The sequence below is a fragment of the Stegodyphus dumicola genome, chromosome 6, assembly GCF_044657685.1.
Source record: "Stegodyphus dumicola isolate Sdum_Otavi_A_Nest chromosome 6, ASM4465768v1".
In the NCBI taxonomy this organism is placed as follows: Eukaryota; Metazoa; Arthropoda; class Arachnida; order Araneae; family Eresidae; genus Stegodyphus; species Stegodyphus dumicola.
The window spans coordinates 100,155,600-100,175,562 of NC_140773.1; the positions used below are offsets into that span (position 1 = coordinate 100,155,600).

At 30.8% G+C, this 19,963-nt stretch overlaps 1 long non-coding RNA gene across 2 annotated transcripts in view; it reads right to left on the minus strand.

Moving 5' to 3' along the window:
- Window positions 1-14,932, minus strand: part of LOC146996810 (uncharacterized) — a 149,276-nt gene extending 134,344 nt beyond the window's left edge. For both annotated transcript variants that reach the window (XR_015041474.1, XR_015041475.1), the window contains exon 1: window positions 14,281-14,932. This is a non-coding gene — a long non-coding RNA (uncharacterized LOC146996810). The remainder of the gene's footprint in view (window positions 1-14,280) is intronic.
- Window positions 14,933-19,963: the final 5,031 nt, after the last annotated feature.

Here is a 19,963-nt window from a genome sequence, read left to right on the forward strand (position 1 = left end):
ATATAATCGCAGTGTAAAACGCCATGAAAAAACGAATATGAACTTTATAAGATATCAAAATATGTAAGATAAATAAATATATAACCATCTTCTTCATGGTTGATTGTTTCTGCTGAGATAACCGTAGGTACAGTCATGTTGATGAAGTAATTTAAACTCATATTAGTTAGCTGCGTACACTTTAAGAGTCTAATACATCTTTTTAAATAAATAATTTAAATAGAATAACGAAATAGCTAATTCGAAGGATCAGTATGATGCTTTGGCTTTGCATTATATGATATTTAAAAATATTCCCCGTCTTAACGACTGTAGCAGGCATGGTTAAACTGCGAATTACTAACCTCACACAGCACTTTGCCCTATTAAAAGTGGCTCTCAATACAACAAGCAGTAGTTTATTTTTGAAATATAATTAGAATCTGTAGCAGATGTTGCCGAGCTATGATCCTCTTATATAATTTTTAAACTACGTTATGTGCATAATAATTTCAAGACAATCTGAGAATGCATTACATATCAAAACAATAAGCAAAAGACAAATATTCTTCTATTTCTGTGAGTTACTGTAGTGACGAGACTGTTTTCATAACGAGTAATGGCTATTGGTATTATTTTTTTATGTTGGTTCTCATGTTAGTCACATTAGAAAAACTCAACTGTTATTTTTTATGCACAAGACTTAGCAAGCTTACAATTTATTTTGAAATAATTTTCTTATCTTGATTGCAATGCCTCTGCTGTATGAACAATTAAGTTTCACTTCTTTTTATTTTTCATGTGAAATTCGCAGCTAGAATAAAAATGAAGGGAAAATCTGTTCTTATTTTCATCACTCGAATAAAAACTTTCTTCAGTTACTGAAAAAACACTACGCTTCTATTGATTTCATTACAATCCTGTTATACTAAAGTCATATGAGAACAGAGGTTAGGAAGAAGGAAAAGGAAATCAGAAAAATATATTTGGGTTTTAGTTGCGTGGAAGGAATTTAAATATATAGTACTTCTACTATACTTTTTTATAGTAGAAATATTATATATTCAAAGTTGTTTTAAGTTTTTAATTTTTTATATCAAGTTTTTAATTTTTTAGAAGTATATAAGTATAATTTATAATTTGTAATTCAAGTATCATTGGAACACCCTTTCTCAAATGCAAAGCAGACGTAGCAAGACTTATCTATTTATGTTTATTATTAACTTTGTAAATACAAAATAAAATGTAAATAAAAAATAATAAATCGTTTTAGTTCATTTAAAATATTTTTTCTGCTTACAAATTATTTTATTGCTTTTTAAATGACATAAAATTTTAATTGTTTGGAAAATGTAATTGAAACTTTCAGATATTTCTTAGATCTAATAAACGACATGACATCTTAATCTATAAAAATACCTTCTCTTAATTTTGACAGTAATTTATCATTAAATAAATCACTTTTGGTAACATTCCCAAACTACTAAATAGTAATAATGAATAAAAGGTTTATAATTAGCAATGCAAAGAATGCTTTTAACTACACTTTTACTGGGCTATTGGTTTGCACCCTAATGGCGAAGAGCTATCCGACTGTGTCGGCCTTCATCATGAAATAAGATGTTTAACTATTAAAGGATCAAATGAGCACAAAGGTCTTTAAGTCTGTAACTTGTAATAGTAACTAAAATACAATGATCAAAACAAAATGCCGCTGCTGGAAGTACTAAATTTATAATTAGACTATCTCCATTCAGCTATAAATTCGATGTCTAGTCGGTACTAAAAGATATCTCTGCAAATTTATATTAGCAAGTGGATTTTAATATTACTCTGGCGAGAAAACTGCTCTTAAAAAATTTCACTTAACAGCTTAACACTTTAACCAAGAACACCAAAATATCTCTCTAATTCTATATCAGCATGAATTGCAGTTCAGAACAGATCATATTTAATTCTCTTGAACATATTTAAATTTTCATGACCTCCTGGTCTGAATAAAATTAGTAACGAAAGTGAAAAAAACATAGAACAGTGTGCAATTTAAAGTTTGCTTTTTAATAGAACTTAAGACGATCTATAGTACGGTGATGGCCCAGTTTATGTACTTTGAAATTTTCACGTTTTCAACTTTGAATTCTTGTAAGAAACGATATATTTTTGTAACCTATTTATATTATTTCAAGTTCACATCAGCTGAAAGACAGTTTGTGCAAACTTCAGTATCAAAAACATAATCCGAATTCCACTGTGAAAGAATAGATATGCACTGCCGAACAAACAGCGAACCAAGATTTCTCGCACAGTTGCTCTTAACAATCACATTTTTTCAGTTGAATACTTTCATAAACAACTGAATTGTGACTTCCCCAATTTGAAATATAATAGGTTGCAAATACTGTCAGGATCATCAGCAAGTATTCTGAGGAACGATGCACTTCCAATCAGTTATTGAACACTAATATATTTTTGTTTAAACGAGAAAAGTATTTTTAATTATGTACATACCTTAATTCTGTTTTGGTTCTGAATTCTATATTTAATTCTCTTTTCGATGATATATGGAAAGCTGCATGTGAAAAAACATGACTTTTATAAAGTTGCGAAAAAAGAAGATTTCAAAATATTCGGAGGCATGATCACTGCAGTATGATTCTTCCAAAATCATTATTTGCGATTAATTTGGCTAAAAGTAATTCTTATTAATTTCTTAAATGAAAAAAAAAGCTGCAAATTTTAACAGTAACACTTCAATTTTACTAAAACAGTTACACTACCCGGTTACAAGTGAAAACATCGCGAAGAGAAACATCACGTAGAAAGTAAGGAAAGGGGAAAATGCTGTACAACTCATCGGGGAAAAAGGAAAGAAAGGAGAAAACATCGTGGTAAAAAATAAAGTTTTGCAAATATTCGCAGTTTTAAAGCGTCAGCCTACAGAATATCGTGTTAAAAAATAAGATCATAAAAAATATTTTATAAATGAAAAAATTATTAATAACTTTTCGCATAATTAAAGAAAAAATAAGCAATATTTTATCTCTATATTTCATATTTTTGCATTAATTTTTAAAAAGTTTCCTGAGAAAGTAAAAAGTAAACGCAAACATGAAGAATCTGGAAATTAGTAAAAATTAATGTTAATTGTAGCAGTTAAGATATTTTGACCTTATGTATCCTCCCCTTTCTAATTTTTAATACTATATTTTTCATGAAAAATCTACTAATAGGTTTTTTATAAAAAAAAAAAAAGGTTAATTAAATATTGACTTTTGATATGACTTTTGATTGATAGTCAGCAACATCAATTTACTCATTGTTATTAACCTTTTCCTGTGGGCTATAAGGACGAATTTTTTCTGTATTAGGGCCATTTAGCCAGCTATGTTAACAGGAAGGAGCAGGAAAAGAAATCAGCAGGGTCTGTCACTTCTTACTCCATATTAAAGAGTAAATTCTAAATTTTCCATAATTTACTGATATTTCCTGAGACACATTTAAAGCAGTAAACGTGTGGGATATATATACCCCAGCCCAGTGGAAAAGATTAAATTATCATGCGATTTCAGTGACATTATTAATAAATTATCATGCGATAATTTATGTGCTTAATTTCTACCGTAGTATTCTGTAAGATGATGGCTTAAAATTGCGAAGATTTTGCACCGCTTAATTTTCTACCAAGATGTTTTACACCATGGTGTATTAGGACTGCGGTGTTTTCTCCTTGCCTCCTTTTCTCCTACGGTATTTTCCGTACGACGACGCTTTGCTCCTTTCGTTGCTTTCTCCGTGACATTTTCGTCAGCCATAATTTTGTTATGATGTTTTCGGCAGCAGTCGCACTAAACAGCCATACTTGCCTTACATATCACTTGCCTGCTTTCAGAAATAAATATGGATCACATCGTCACATCAATGTTTTTCATTTCATAAATTTACTATTTATTCAAGTATGAAAATTTACTTTGAAGGACATGAAACTAAAAAGGCGTTTTACTTCCTGCTTAACTATTACAGTTTTTTAACCTCTTTAAACTTAGGATAGTGTTACTTTAAAAACTATCATATTAGAGTATAAAGAATGCGAGGAGAAAAGGAAGTGAATAAATATAATCTCTTTCCGATATACGACATTTTTTCCCGCATTATATCGCTGGCTTGAAGCTGAAAGGATTTAATCTAAATTCCATTGATCAAATATTAGTCATATTTCCTCACTGAAATTAAACTTATGTGAACTTAATTAGATTAAGAAATCAATAATGCATTTCGTTATCTCTTCAGTTATGCATTTGTAAAACGCTAACTCTGCATGTTTTAGAAATAAAACCATAGGAAAAAAAGTTCTTTTTCAGAAATGCTTCGATTGAAAATTAATGAACCTAAGAACAGAAATGGTTAAAGAAATTACATATAAGATATAAAGTAATATAATGGAATAAATATGGTTATTATGTTTAAATTGCTTCGTTTATGTCAAAGTGGATATACCAGTATAACAGTACGACATTACACTGGGGCATTAGGAAAACTCTAAAGAAGAAAAGAAATAAAATACATAAATCAAAAATATATGAAAGATTACATTCAATTCATTTAAATTTCTCTTTGACAATTTTCACTTTAAAATCCGTCATTATTAGCTGCCTCGAGCTTATACGTATTTTTAATCACATAGGACTAAAATAACGAAACTTTTGATAATCTAGCAACTGATTCGGTACATGCAATAATCAGGAATGCATATGTCCGATATGAATTTTATCTGATGAGGCTACAAGGGGAAGTTGGAAGTAATAAAACTGTTACTCGGAAATAATAGGAGACATTCGGTATCTTTCTTCAGTCAGCATTATTCTAGCTGAATATTATACAGCAAAGAACAGAAAAATTGGTTGTTCTATGATTAGCCACTCTGAATCATTTAACTCAATCCAAAGTGCTCCTTCGAATACTGCTCTAGTTCTGCTTAATTGAAGACGAAATTTTGCGAATGAATTAATGAAGCCAGTTGTAGAAAACCGCGCTGGTATCAAAAGAAGTAGGCAATAATGAGAAGAAGTTGATACAAGCTTACCGAAGCATTAAATATATTTGTAGAAATTTAAGGAACGTAATAACTAATAGAAGTGAATAAGTAATAAACCTTCATATCTCTTAAATGTCGCATTGATTTGAATATGAACATTCAAACTCTGAAGAGTCTCTATGCAATATCAATACTTGTTAAAAACTAGCAATATGAATTAAGATTCCGGCTAGTTAAGAACTGGTTAAGAATAATGAATTTTGCATATTCTTTAATATATCTTCTGTATATATTCATGATTAAATGCTTCTTTGCGTAAAACGTATAACTTTGTTTAAAGTTTAATAGTTCATCGTAGATTAAATTACATTTACAAAATTGCTTTTCTGCATTCTCTTATACTACGACATATTTGATAATTCGATAATATTGAAGTCGGAACTTCTTAGATTATGAAACTTTTACGATATGTTATTCATCTTTTGCTGTATTTTATAAAATGTTGTAATTTAAAATGTTTCTTACAAATACTTTATTAATGCATGCTTACATTTTCATGTATTAATCAATTTTATTTAAGTTTTATAGCCTGTTAACTAAATATAAATAATACAGTTTTTATTTTGAATCTATGAAAATTATTATTCATTAGTATCTCAATATTTCTTAACTGTATTATTGATCTATATGTTCTTTTGTGTTACACCATTATTAGACGAATCCGAATCATGAAAGCTGAGTGAGTGTAAACAAAGGATTATTCCAGCTCATTGATGGTGAATGAAGAATAAAACACATGTATGTGTGTGTGTGTAAGGACGGAAAATTTGATTCTAATTTTTATTTCTTGGATGTTGCACATTTTGTCACTATTTATGTTAAAAGTGTTTCAAAAGTTCACACGTTCAAACATCTCTTGAATGGCTGATCTCAGACAAACTATTTCAGTTTAAGAAATGAATCAAGCAAAATAAGCATTCAAATTTCAGCAGTTTCATCATATGACATCTTTCACTTAACTTATGCTAAATTACAATTTTTATATTCAATTACTAAATGAGAGATTTCAGCTGGATAATTATTCCTTAACCTACTGAAAATCTTATGAAGAAACTTGTTACAAGTTACGAATATTACGTGCAAAATTGGTTACATAAAAAATTGGCTATTACAAAATTATCAAAACTGTGTTGCTCAAATCATCTTTCACCAGAGACAAAACCCTCCAGTTTGGAGATTATATAAAAATTAAACTTTTACAAACAAAATTTCGTATTTAACATTTCTGCAGTTAGGAATAAGAAACCCATTTTTATGTATATATTTACATATGCTTATGTGCGCTACACACACGGACATGCTTATGTACATAATAGAAAAAAGTAACTTCTAAACCAGGGGTCTCCAACCTTTTCGTTCCGAGGAGCACATTCTAGAATATCTCTTGGACGGCGGGCACTGTTTACTTTTTCAAGGTGAATTTATAGTTAGATATTGTTAATAATGCATGCATATGAAAAAAGAGATCGGTTTCATTTCGCTTTGTGCTGTTATCTCTGTTGGACGCAACTTCTACTTCATTAAAAATGAGAAAATGAGGTAGAGACATTAGGTATTTTTTTGAAGCATGCAACGTGAAAAATATACAACGCCTTCGCCGGGAATCGAACCACGGACCTCTGGAATACGCGCCCAGCGTTCTAACCACCACACCAAGAACGCATGCCAAGAAGGCGGGAGAAATATCTTTATATTCCTTTTTTTAAAGGGCAACTGAGGTTTTAGGGGACCCAATCGCCAAATCCTGGGTGTGGAGAATCATCATCCAATACCCTTTTAGTTCGGGTGCCACTGTAGAGACAATAGGCATTTTGGAAGCAGGAAAGATGAAAAATTAGCAACGCCTTCGCAGTGAATCGAACCATGGACCTCTGGAATACGCAGCCAGTGTTCAAACCACCACACCACGAAGGTATGCCAAGAAGACGGGAGAAATACCTTATAGGTTCACAGAATTTTATGAAAATTAAAACATTTTTATTGTGATCGCACAGCGGCTTGCACAAGTTAAACGGTTGGCGGGAGCCATGGTGCCCGCGGGCATAGGGTTGGGAACTCCTGTTCTAAACTTTGCATTGGGAAGCTTAACATGTGCAGCTCATATCAGCATTAATGATATCTTCGTTAATTTTGCTCACAGGAGACTGAGTTTTCGTTTACCATTTCGGTTTACTAAGAAAAACATTTCTAACCTAAAGAGCGTTTGCCCAAAAGGCCTATTAATTTCGTTTTGACATTTTACGTTGGCTCACTACAAATGTCTGTTCACTTTTCAAATTGTTGACACCAAATATTAGAGCCCTGTATTATATCTAAAGAAATTAAATAATGAAGAATCTGCATGAATGTATGCATGCTTCTCACATTACGATAAAACAACGGTACCTAGAGTCATCAAATTTTGAATCACGTAATCCTTCACCGAATATGGGCATCTGGAATCCCTAATTTGGTATTTGTTTTATTATCTATTTCATATTTTATTATCGCACTTTGTGAAACTTCCTTGTTTGATTTAGTGCATTCGTGACACTTAGCCGAACCAACTTAAACTATAGGGCATTTAACCGACGCGTACATTTAGCCGACATGGACGTTTAGGTGACACTGGTATTTATTTAGCCGACAGAATATTTAGCCGATACCACGTTTAGACGAGAATGCATTTAGCCGACAGCATGTGTAATCGACAACACATTTAACTGATAATGCCTATATTTAGTTAAAACCAGGCGACAATGTATTGCTTAAGAAGATAAATTATTAATATTTACGACGGGTTCAAAGGATACTTCTGCGGGTCATATGTGGATATCGTACCATTAGCTATGAATCTATTTATGCAATTTCTGGCTTTCCTCCAACTGACATTGCCATTCTTCATTATATTGCCTATGGGTAAAATATTTCTGCTTCTGCAGTCTCTCAATATGATTGTATTTTACCTCCATCTGATCTTCCTCACCCTTCAGAAAGAAATGCTGTTAATATTACTTAATTTAGCAATAAAATCGCCGATGCTTCATTCGCCTGTAGCTTCTTGTACTGATGGCAGCAAAACTGATGGCAAGGTTGGTCTTACATTTGTTGTCTACAGAAATGGTCTTGAATTTGAGCACTTCCAATTTAGAATTAGAGATGAATGTACCGTTTTCATACAGTTGAACTTTTGTGCTTAAACTTTTGTGCTAATAAAATGGATCTCTGAACAAAATAGTGAATCTCATTTGTACTGATTCGCTATCATCTTTGGAGATCCTAAAATGTATTTCTTCCTCTAATAATATCATTATCGAGATTAAAAAACAACTGAAAAACCTAAAAGATAAAAATATTTTGGTTGCATTTACATTTGTTAGTGGTCATACAGATGTTGTTCGGAACGAACGAGCCGATTTCCTTGCTAAGACTGCGACAAGATGTAAAATTAACACTTTTGGCAATATCCCTAATTCCTTTCGTTAGAAGGTGATGTATTGTGGAATCGTGGAACCAAGAATTCATTAGCTCAAATAAAGGAAGCTTAAATAAGAGATTTTTTCCTTCCATAAAAATGAGATTGTCATGTCATCACTTCTTCACAAACTATAAATTAACCCAATTTCTTACTGGCCGTGGAAATTTCAAAAGTTATCTGAGCAGACTTAAGTTAAGCCAAGAGTCTGTCTGTGATTGCAGCCTAAGTGGCAAGGAGAATGTTGAACATGCGCTTCTTCTATGTCCTAAATATGAGAACGAAAGAAACTGGGACTAAAAATTTTTAATATTAACTGGCCTCCAGAATTTTACCAATTTATTTCTGAGATAAGTGCTTTAAAAGTTTTTGCAATTCATTGTAAAATTTTGTAATCTTTCTTAATTTTGTTTCAATTTCCTCTTCTGTTTATTTTGTATTGTGTTTCATACTTACTTCTGTAAGCCCCATGTGATAGTATGGGTTACATAGGGAACTTCTTGTATTTCTTTTAATAAAATGCGTTTATATTTATCCAGCAACTTATTTCATATTTCTGTCAATTACAAAATTGCTTTCAGTCTCCAGAAATTCAGCTTCCAAAACATTTTCTTACCTGCCGCTGATATTTGTAGTTGATTCTTAAATATTTCAGCTCTTATGTTAATTCTTGTGAAATTTTAGTGTATCATATTAGTGTGATTTGACTAAACTGAAAGAAAATTGCAATTTCTCCTCTGAGAACATGAAACGTGTGTTCTAAAAGAAGAAATAAACAAATTTCAATTAATATAAGAATAAAAAAATTCAAGAAATAAACAATTCATAATGGCTTACTTGATCATAATTTTGCAGTTGGATTTTGACGTTTTTATATCTGCTATAATTATTCGCAAAGCTTCTTCGGTTAGTAAACTGGACTTTTTTAACACTTTCACATTAACAAAAGTTTTCTCCTTTAGTTAATGAAATTAATTTGCCAATCAGCTCTTCCCAACGTTTTCAAAATTCTAACATTTTAGCTATTCTCAACAGATCACGCTACATTCGTTTTCACTTTGCTCCACCCCTTGCTTTCCATTGCTCTCCCCAATGTTAATTTTTCTATTCGGCATGTCTAATCACTCCCTAAATTGATTTCAAAATCTACGCCAACCTAACATTACTTTTCTGCCTCATTTTAAAATCTATACTTAGCATTAAATGAAGACAAAAATATGGTATTCGTCCATAAACCTTCTCGCTGCGTACCCTGAAAATGTCCTTTTATCGGATAAATTTGGAAAAATTTTAATAAGGCATTGTCGCAAGCTCTATAGTGTCTAAATTTACGTGCTGTAAGCTAACGATAAACGTAACGTCGGTTAACGTGCTATCGTTTAAACGATAGCACGTTAACTAAATGTCCTTGCCGATTAGATTTCCGGTAAATTAAATGGCATTTTGGCTAGATCTCCAGTCAACTACCAGCTAGCTGTCGGCTATGTATCTTCTACCGTCAATCACTTAACAAATTAGAGCCATGGTCTATGATTATGCTTCAAAACATGTTTAGAAATAGTCTTCCCGAAAAGTTTTAGTAAAATTCATTCTTAAAGTTTCCCCAACTGCTTAATTTAAATCGCTTCATATTGGTACTCGAGGTGTGTGTACCCTAACGTTTATATTTTTCGTATTTGTTTACATTACAGATCATTTATTACGCACATAGAAAACTGTTACTTCTGTAATTTCCCAGCAAACTAACAAATTGCTACTTCTGTTAGATATGGTCATTTCACTAGATATAAGATGTTTAATTTGTAGTCATTATATTTTCTGTCGGAGCAGGATAACTAAACAATGCTATTGCTGCTATTCAGACTCTGAACCTCCCGACTGCTAGCCGTGCTTCCAATTACACCACGAAGGCGCGCCAGTAAGGAGAAAACCATTTCCTCCATTTAACGAGCGACTTAGGAGGATGGGCCCCAATGGCCAAACTAGGATGACGGCGAATTACCGTCCACCAGTATCAGTTCAAGCGCTACTTGAAGAGTCATTGAGCATTATGAGAACAATAAATATAAAAAACTATATAACTATAGCCTCGCGAGAGTTCGAATTCCGTACCTGCAGATTACCAGCTGGACTTAGTTCTGACTACACCAAGAAGGCAAGCAGTAAGAATGAAGAAAATTCCTTATAAATTTATTAATTAAGCGGCCTGGAAACTTATGAACTCTTAGGGCCCACCAGTTGATGAGCGGTTAAGGCTACTGAATACTGGTAGTTAGACCAGGGTTAACCAACTGACTTCATGATTCGTTGTCGTGGATTACCCCATGTTTAACGTGAATACGAGCCAGTTTCGTTTAGCAATTCCTCACGAGGGTATCCCTTCTCTTAAATAAATAGCCCCTTAGTACTTCGCTATAAATCACTTAACCTCTCAGCCCTGTGGATGTTTAATTTGCCTTTTAAGTTAAATCTGAACATAATTTAATAAGCTGTGCTATTTAAAAGCAATATACATGTTTCTAAACAAAATATGTCTTATTTTTTTATATTACTTTGATATTTATACTACATTTAATTGATACAACTTGTAGCAAGTCTAACTGATGATTTTTAGAAATATTCACAACCACTGGTGTAATAAATTAAAGATTCTGAAAGCAGCAGAAATGGACAGCTTCCGGATGATTGATGAAAATCATGAAAATTCTCTGATTATGCGCAGATAACGTTACTCTGAATATTAAAAATTTCGTAACATAAAGAAAGCAGTTTATTTCTCTAAAATTTGATAATAAATACGTTCATTATATGTGACTCTAACATTCTGGCACTAATATTTTCAATCAATTATTACTATATTAATTTCATATTTTATTAAATTTCTTTTTTCATTTCATTATTTTTATTAGTTTTTTAACGTAATTAATTCTCATTTTACTTTTGAATTGAATTAATTTATCGATTATTATAGGAAAATTTTTAATTAATAAGCTTTTACTTCCACCTTACATTGAATATGTAATCTATGTAGTTTAACCTTTGTTTCAGCCGAAAGGTCATAATTTGATTATGATTTGTCAGGCCTATTGCAAAATAACATATTTGGGATTTTTCACGGAATAATTGTTTGTATCCCATCCCACCTACCAAGAATATGGTACTTTTTTTTTAAATTTTTATTGGTAAATATAGAGACAGTGGTAAAATTTGCCTGTTTTCTGTGCTTTTGGCATTCATATCTATATTCCTGTGATAGGAACATTGGCATATCCCAAAAATAAGACATTCTTTACATCAGAAAGAAGTAAGACTACTTACGTTAAAAGAATATAAATTATTTTCAGTGTGACAAATTAAAGGAAAAGATGAGAAACCCATGCTAATAGAACAGACAACAAAAAGTTGAAATGCATCTACCGACTTCTGCGAAACATAAAAAACTCTATAATAGAAAAATGTAAATATAAACTCAAATTTAATGTAGTTGTTGATTAAATGCAGTAAATGTAATTAGTATCAATGAATACATTGCTAACTATAATAAGTTAAACAAATGAATTTTTTAACCTACTAGCTGTCACCCGGCATGCGATGCAATGCTAAGAAAATTTTCCTTTATGCATATTTTACATGTTTCGATTAGCTTGTGTCACTTGATACCAAAGTTGATAATGGTTCGGGTGGTGAATTTAATTCTGAAAACTCCACTTTTCCACTCGTGCAACATATTCCTGGTGCTTCATTCTTAAATTTGGCATCTCTGAATACTTGCATAATTTAACCATCTTTACAGCGATCACATTTGGATGAAGACTGTAATCATAATTAGAATCGTAGTGGAATGCGCCAAGATTTAAATCAGCATGCAGTGTTCTTCTAGATCGAGCAGTACGTACTCGAATGTTTTCCCGTCTTGCTTCCAGTTACTCGTCTCTTTCAAACGAACGGGCTTAAGCAGTGCGTACTCTAACATTTCCCAATCTTGCTTTCCGTTGCTCGTTTGTTTCATAAGAACGGGCTTGAGTGGGCATACTCGAACGTTTTCCAGTCTTTCTTCCCGTTGCTTGTTTGTTCCTGAAACTCGTGACGCCTTTTTCTTTCGTGCTTGAGGTGTAGACCGAGCAATCGATTTTTGTTTTCATGGCATAATTGATTTCACAGTGAAAAGAAAGAGTTACAAAAATGGAAAATTTCACAAACTCTTTCCAAATATTGCTATAAGTAATTTTCCTTATCTTTTAAAGCAAACTTATATGCTATTTAAATAAATAATAATACTGAGCATGGTAAGCAAGTATTGAATATAAATGATGCTTGGATTACAGAAATGAAATTATCATCTCATTTATTCACTATAAATACATAACAAAAAAAACTCGAAAGAACGAATCGAATCAGATTTATAAAGAAAAAAAAATCGAACTTTATGCTACATCGATAATTAAATTAGATAGACTGAATATGGTAAAAAAAATATTCTTATTGAAATCTAATTTTATAACAAAATTGCTAAAATATGTTTTTCAATTTTAATAAAAATTAATAAATAAATTTTAATTAAAAAAAGTTTGAATATTCGGCTGCATTATCAATAAACCATCTGTCGTAGATCATATTTTTTTATTATCATACATACTGTATTTATCTAAATATTTAAACATATATCATTGGATTATTACATATGTGAGCCAAGGTCGGAGGTTTGTTACCTTGTGAAGGATCTATAGAAATAATATTTTTTAATCCTTTGCTTTCTAAGAATGCTGTTCCCTATAAGATCCATAATATCCCAGAAACACTTCTAAAACCTCATCCGTTTAATATAAAATTATCAAAAATGTCTTTCTTAAACATTTAGACTGCCTTGCATCACTTTAATGGCTGGAAATATCATCAATAATTTATTTCGATTTCTGTTATTACATAAAAGCTTATTTCTTGTCCATCTTTCTAGCTCATACTAAATAAAATTCTAGAGTTCATAAACTAAACATCGATTAAACGTAAATAGATATGGATCTTCAAATTTTGGATTCAAAGCGGCATTGTCTGCGCCTTTTACAAAAGAACTCCTCCTTCAACAAAAAAGGTCACGTTCGTTGAACGTCTGGAATTCGTTTTCTTTGATTCTTAGTTCCAACACTGAAGAGAATTGTAAAGAGAATTATCGTGCCCAAGTTTCACTGATAAATGAGGGGCTCAGAAGCAAAACGGTTTGAACTACGAAATACTTATGTTTAGATATTCAGGTCCAAAGGCCATTTATATTCATATATCTATTACCTGATTAATTTTTTTAAATTTTGTTAATCATTAAATATGTACGCAAAAAATAAAATTAACATCTTTTAAAAAAAGTGAGTATATTTTTTGTCAATAACATCTTTCGTAGACTTAACATATAGTAAAAATAAACTTGTTGAAAGATAATTACTGTTTTCAAGTGCAAACGGTAGCATACATTAAAATACCAAATAAATGGATTTGTGTAAGGCAAATAATTTAATTATTAAAATTAATAAGTTATAATAGTAAAAAGTAAAAAAGCATATAACGCAGCAAATTTGCCGAATATGCCAAAAAACGAATTTAAAAAATATAAAACTTTCTATACATACGAAATAATTTCAACGATCCCATGCAAAAAATGATGAAATAATAACTACCAAATTATGAAATTTGCTAATTATGTGAGTTACAACGGACTAAAATATTTGAAGCTTTGAAGATATATATTTAGTAAAAAATTACTTACAGAGCACATGACCAGATTGGAGAAAACACTTTTTCCTTTTTGTGGATCAAGAGTTAGTATTTTTTTTTCAATGCTGAGACATAGCATAGCACATACATGTGCAGAAAACACATACATGTGTCAACCATATATACTGCATATACATGTGGGAGGCTGATGATTCATGAATGTCTTAATCAGATGATGTCAAGAGAAATAAATGAAAAGCTCGTAATTACACTATCAAACGAGTAAACAAAATAAAGAAAAATTATGAATCCGTGCTGGTGATTGCACTCTTGAACTGTTGGTTGATATTTTATCCTTTGTGGCATACGTCTTATTCTTCTCTTTTCTAGAAAATCTTTACTTTTACAGAGTTACTACTTGCACAACATTCATTTATTTGTATGATATAATTTTCTAATAAATTAGCATTATTTTCATTGCTGCGTTCCACGAGTTATAAGTTAACTTCTTACTCTCGGGTATCTGAGGAAATTATTCATATATTACATTCTGAAATTTGTACTTAGAATTACATTTATTAAGCAATTTTGGATCTTTACCAATACCACTTCTAAGTACATAATTGGATTTTAATTAAATAAAATACTCTAGGTAAATACCTGGAGAAGAAATTCGCTGCTTAAACTATGTCACTCAGACATTGCAGCAAACGTTTTGCAAGCAGAAGCTGAACAAAAGTCACAACTTTCAAACAAAATATACAAAGCTATCTTATTAGAAACAAGGTACGAAATATATGATCTGATAAATGTTGTCGCTATGAACAGTTTCTTTCTTATCAGATAAATTTTAAACAGAAGCAAAATTAAATTATTTGTTACGTCAACAGTTATACTAACAATAATTACAATTCATATCTCTATTAATGAATATTATCTTTATGAAACACTGATGATAGCATCAGATTTATAGCCATCTCTACATCTTTTAAATCAATCGGTTAAATGTGACTCAGAGATTTAAAATGATGCGGACGTGCTTTCGAAATTCCATTTTCTGATTAATATTTTTCAAGTATATTTATAAATGCCCACATATATTGCCTCAAAAGAATTTGGGAAAAAATGTCACAATCTCAGTATAAAAATCTTTCATTTAAAATTAAAACTATGGTTAAGTTTTTGAGTATAAAATTTCTAAATTGTTGTTTTTGGAATGATACTTCATATCGGAAACATTCAAAAAGCGTACAGATGCTGCCTTAGAATCGAAGAAAGTGAATTCAGGAAAACTGAAAATTCAAAAACTCAGCAACGAAAATTTTCACTACTAGATTTATGCATTTATAAAAAAACAGAGTAAAATAAGAAAGAAAGTCCCGGAAGAATTAGAACAGATTATTAACAAAATTATTTTTTTATCTTGGAAAAGAAATGGATACGCTAGTTTTATACATCTTTCATATACGCGAAATAGAATGCACTTGAATGCGTTAAATAAAATGTTAATCATTTTACTTAAATGATTTGTCATATTTTGCGGATAAATATTTATGACAACATTGGAAGGCAAGCCATTTATTAACTGAAAGAGCTGCTTCACTGCCGTGTATCAAGCTCGGATATTGGAATAAAGCCTTAATGTTTCCTGCCATTTGAATTTACACAAAATATGACCGCTTTAAATATACAACTAAGAAGACTATTTTATTTGATTGTAATTAGCGAGATTAGTTAGAAAACCTAAAATAATCCTCCTCAAAATATTTTTTGTCAAAAATGGGCTAGTGTGTTTATTCCTCTAATTGCATTCTTTTGGGGATTTTATTCAGCGTCCTTGCTACCTAGGGGAATGTCCAGTAATTTTTGACAATTATTTGGTCTATTAACCAAGCGAGTTGAATATTAGAACACAAGAGTTTTTTACGCTTTATTAAAACATATCATGTCCTGTGAATTAAAATATTACACATGAATGAGCAATTGCGCTCTCTTTATGGAATCTCAAAATACCGTTTTAAAAGGTGAATATGAATTTCCGTTTTTAAAATTCAGGAATTCCGGTTGACTTATTTGGAAAAACACTTAATGGTTATTGCTACAAACTTCGCCTCTTTTCTTCTTTTATCGATAGCCTGTGATCATTTTAATAACATCGCATTCACTGAAGAAAAGAAAGACCCAAGTTTTCCTATCCACTAAAACTGTAATGTACAATAATATACTAAATACTACTAAAAGCGTACATCTCAATTGAAGGAGTACTAAAATCATATGACAGAAAGCAGAAGCTTTTTCTAAACTTCCGAGTAATTATTTTGAAAGATAATGAATCGAAGTGAATTAAATCCCTCTAAAGTCAATTTTCCCACTCAAACATACTTGATAGAAAAATATTCCTCGGAAGAGTCATGAAATAAAATACGATAACTAACATTAATACTGAATAAAAGAAGATAAATGTGTCTCATCTGCCTCGACATGCAAGACTATATTGTATTCTTGAAGAAATTTTATACAGTGACTTCATTTAAAATTAATGCCAATACATCAACGTGATGTGTTAAAAATGTTTCCCAAGAAAGATAATTAAGTGGTCTAAAAACCACATCTTGAGATAAAACTAAGCAAATTAATTTCCTTTTACTTATAGTTAATAAATTTCCTTCTATTTATGCTTAATGAATATATGATAAGCTATTTGTTCCTAATTTTTAATCTCATGCTATACGTGTAAGATGTATATAGTTTCTAGAGGAGCGTTCTAAAGGGGAAAACACTATCTCTTAATATGAAGTATATGAAGCATTTTTACCAAACCCGTAAAGCGAAACTGATGAAGAATTTTTATTAAAATGCTAATAGACTAAAATATAAACTACAAACTGTAAATCACATTTTGCTTACACATAGACTGAAAGGATAAATGATAAAATATCTGCTGCATTCACTTAATGATATTTCAATAACACTTGTTAAAAATTACAGTCTAATAAGAATGTCACTCTTTTAGTATAAAAAGAAGCTGAATATAATTTAAAATTCACCATAGTCTCGGTAAACTGTTTCCACATATGACAGTTCTGTTACAAATATTACTAGAAGTAAGTCGGCGCGGATATTTTGGCTTCGGATTTATTAAGAACTTTAGATAAATTAACACAGCTCCGATCTTAAAACGTGTGTCTTCAGCTTTAGATTATTTTGATTCTTTTTTACTCGGTTGTTAACAGAAAACCAGACCATTTTTTTTAAAAAAAACAATGGAAAAATATCCTTATCGAATCGGATATTTTGCATTACAGTGACTTACGGTATGAGTTTAATTTTAATATGCCGCCTGTAATACGCATAAAAACAGGAAAATAGTTTTAAATATTGATAGTGCACCAAGCAACAGTAATGAAATAGTGTATCAGTTTTGTTTATCGAAGGAATGAAACGTTGGATAAGAATTTCGTTTTGGTGATACTGTATGAGTCATACGTAAGTTTAAAAATGGTCTGAAAAGATAAACCTTACTGGAATTACAAAGGACACAAATGTGAAAACTAGACCATTGTTATAGATTCTACAATCGCGTCTAGAATTCACGAAAGATAACGCTGCAGCCATGAAGAATGTGATGCGAAAAAACAGCGACATATAATCAAAAAGGTAGCATCACTAATGGACTTAACCCTGGATCAACCAGTCACATCATTTATGACGAACTGAGGTTCTGCAATAGGTGTGCAAGATGACACGTAAGAACTTGACGCCAGAAATGAGAGATGTGTTGCTGCTTGTTAAGAGCTTATCTGTCAGCATGAATCTGATAATGGAACATTTTTGCAGCTATAGTTACTCGAAATAAGAAGTTCCACTCGGAAGTGCTCCGTACACTTCTGAGTGGAACGATATTACGAGATGACGATCATGTTATATCAGCAGACCATGAATGGCTGTTTATGAGTCTGAAAAAAATCATTCGTGTAGGTTTTTAAATCATTATCATACGACTAGATGAGGAATATGTTGAATAGTGGTACTGTAATTACTTCAATATTTGCAATAAATATTCTATAAACAAAAAACTCCAACTTCCTACTGAATGCAGTAATATAACATTACAGATATATACTTAATTAAACTCGTGGACTAATTCAATCTCAAAATTCAATATTAATGTGTTTCAGTTTAAGTTTATGTATTGAATAAAATTGTTCTCTGTAGACTTAAGATAACAGTCTTATAAAATATATTAGTGATTCATTTTGTGAGATAATCCATTTTTCACAAAGGATTACTGTTATCTGCCAACTGATACGAGACAAGAAATTCGGTACTTTTTAATTAGAACTTTAACATTTGAACTTATAAATTATGCACAAATTTTCCTGCTTTAATAACTTTGTAAATTATATGAGCAATTTTTGCTTAATTAATTTGAATCATTCTTAATTAAACAAAAATTTTACAAATATATCATTCTCTATTAAATTTTAAGAAAGCCACACATTACATGTCAAGGGAAAATACAGCGAAATATTTTCTCAAAGTTTAAAAAAATGTTACTTACAAGGGCTATAAAATTTATTCACATACAAAAGAAAGAAACAAATATTTAACTGACCATTGCAAGTTTTCTATAAGATTTGCATCTTATATTTTTTTTTCATTTCGTATCATTTTATAGTTGTGTAATTGTCAAACGCTTAGCAGGACAAAACATCTAATTAGAATCTAGCATTTGTTTAATGTTACTTTAAATTCTCAATAAAAGCTACAAACGTATGTCCTATATTTTTAAAGAAATCTTGCCAGCGGAAAATATAATTGGATTGTTTATTCTGAAAAGCAACATACGTAAATACGTCGATGTCAGAATTTTTTTACTTGATATTAGTTACTTGAAATTATAAGTTTCAAGTTCGGAGTTCTATTAAGGTCTTCGTTTCCATATTTCTTGCACTTTTTCTTCTAATGTGCTCTTTTAAATGGATACGCGAAACTTTTTCTAAATACCCTACAAACAAATAACATAAGAACCTCTAGAATAATGGTTTCGAAAGCATAATTCTATAACTCGTGTCTTTTTTTTTTTTTTTTTTTCAATTCTGCAATATTAATAGATCATTTCTTCATCATACTGGGAAATTCGGTTCTCTATTACCATACAAAATCCCCCCATCAGATAAGAGTGATTTAACAGCAGGCGTATAACATGCAACATAGAAAGGTACAATGAAACAGGTAAAGGAGTTTTATTTTGAAAGAAGACAAAACAATTATGGACTACGCCTAAAAATGTGAGGAAATTAAACAATAGCTTCTTCTTTGTTCTGGATATCAGTAAACAATAAATTATAAAAAGAATAGAAAAACAAGAGATAAGAAAAATACAGAGACTACTTACTATTCATTATTCTCCAGTAATTATAAATTACGGCTCAGTTGTAAAACACAAATGAATACGCGAGATATTGAGCCAACAAATAATAATAATTTTATTTGGAACAAAGTTAATTTTTTGATACTTATGCCTTACTTTTCTTTCCAGTGAAACTTCTTTAAATTTTGATGCATATGGTAGCAATGTATTAAAATTAATTGCTCTATTTCTATACATAATCTCAGCTTCTTCTTTTGTTAATTAAATTATACGTAAGATTTATTTTACTAAGTCTTCTTTAAATGCTTAAGACTATCACAGTGAGTTCTAGTAATGAAGAATCACAAATTAAGAGAAGATG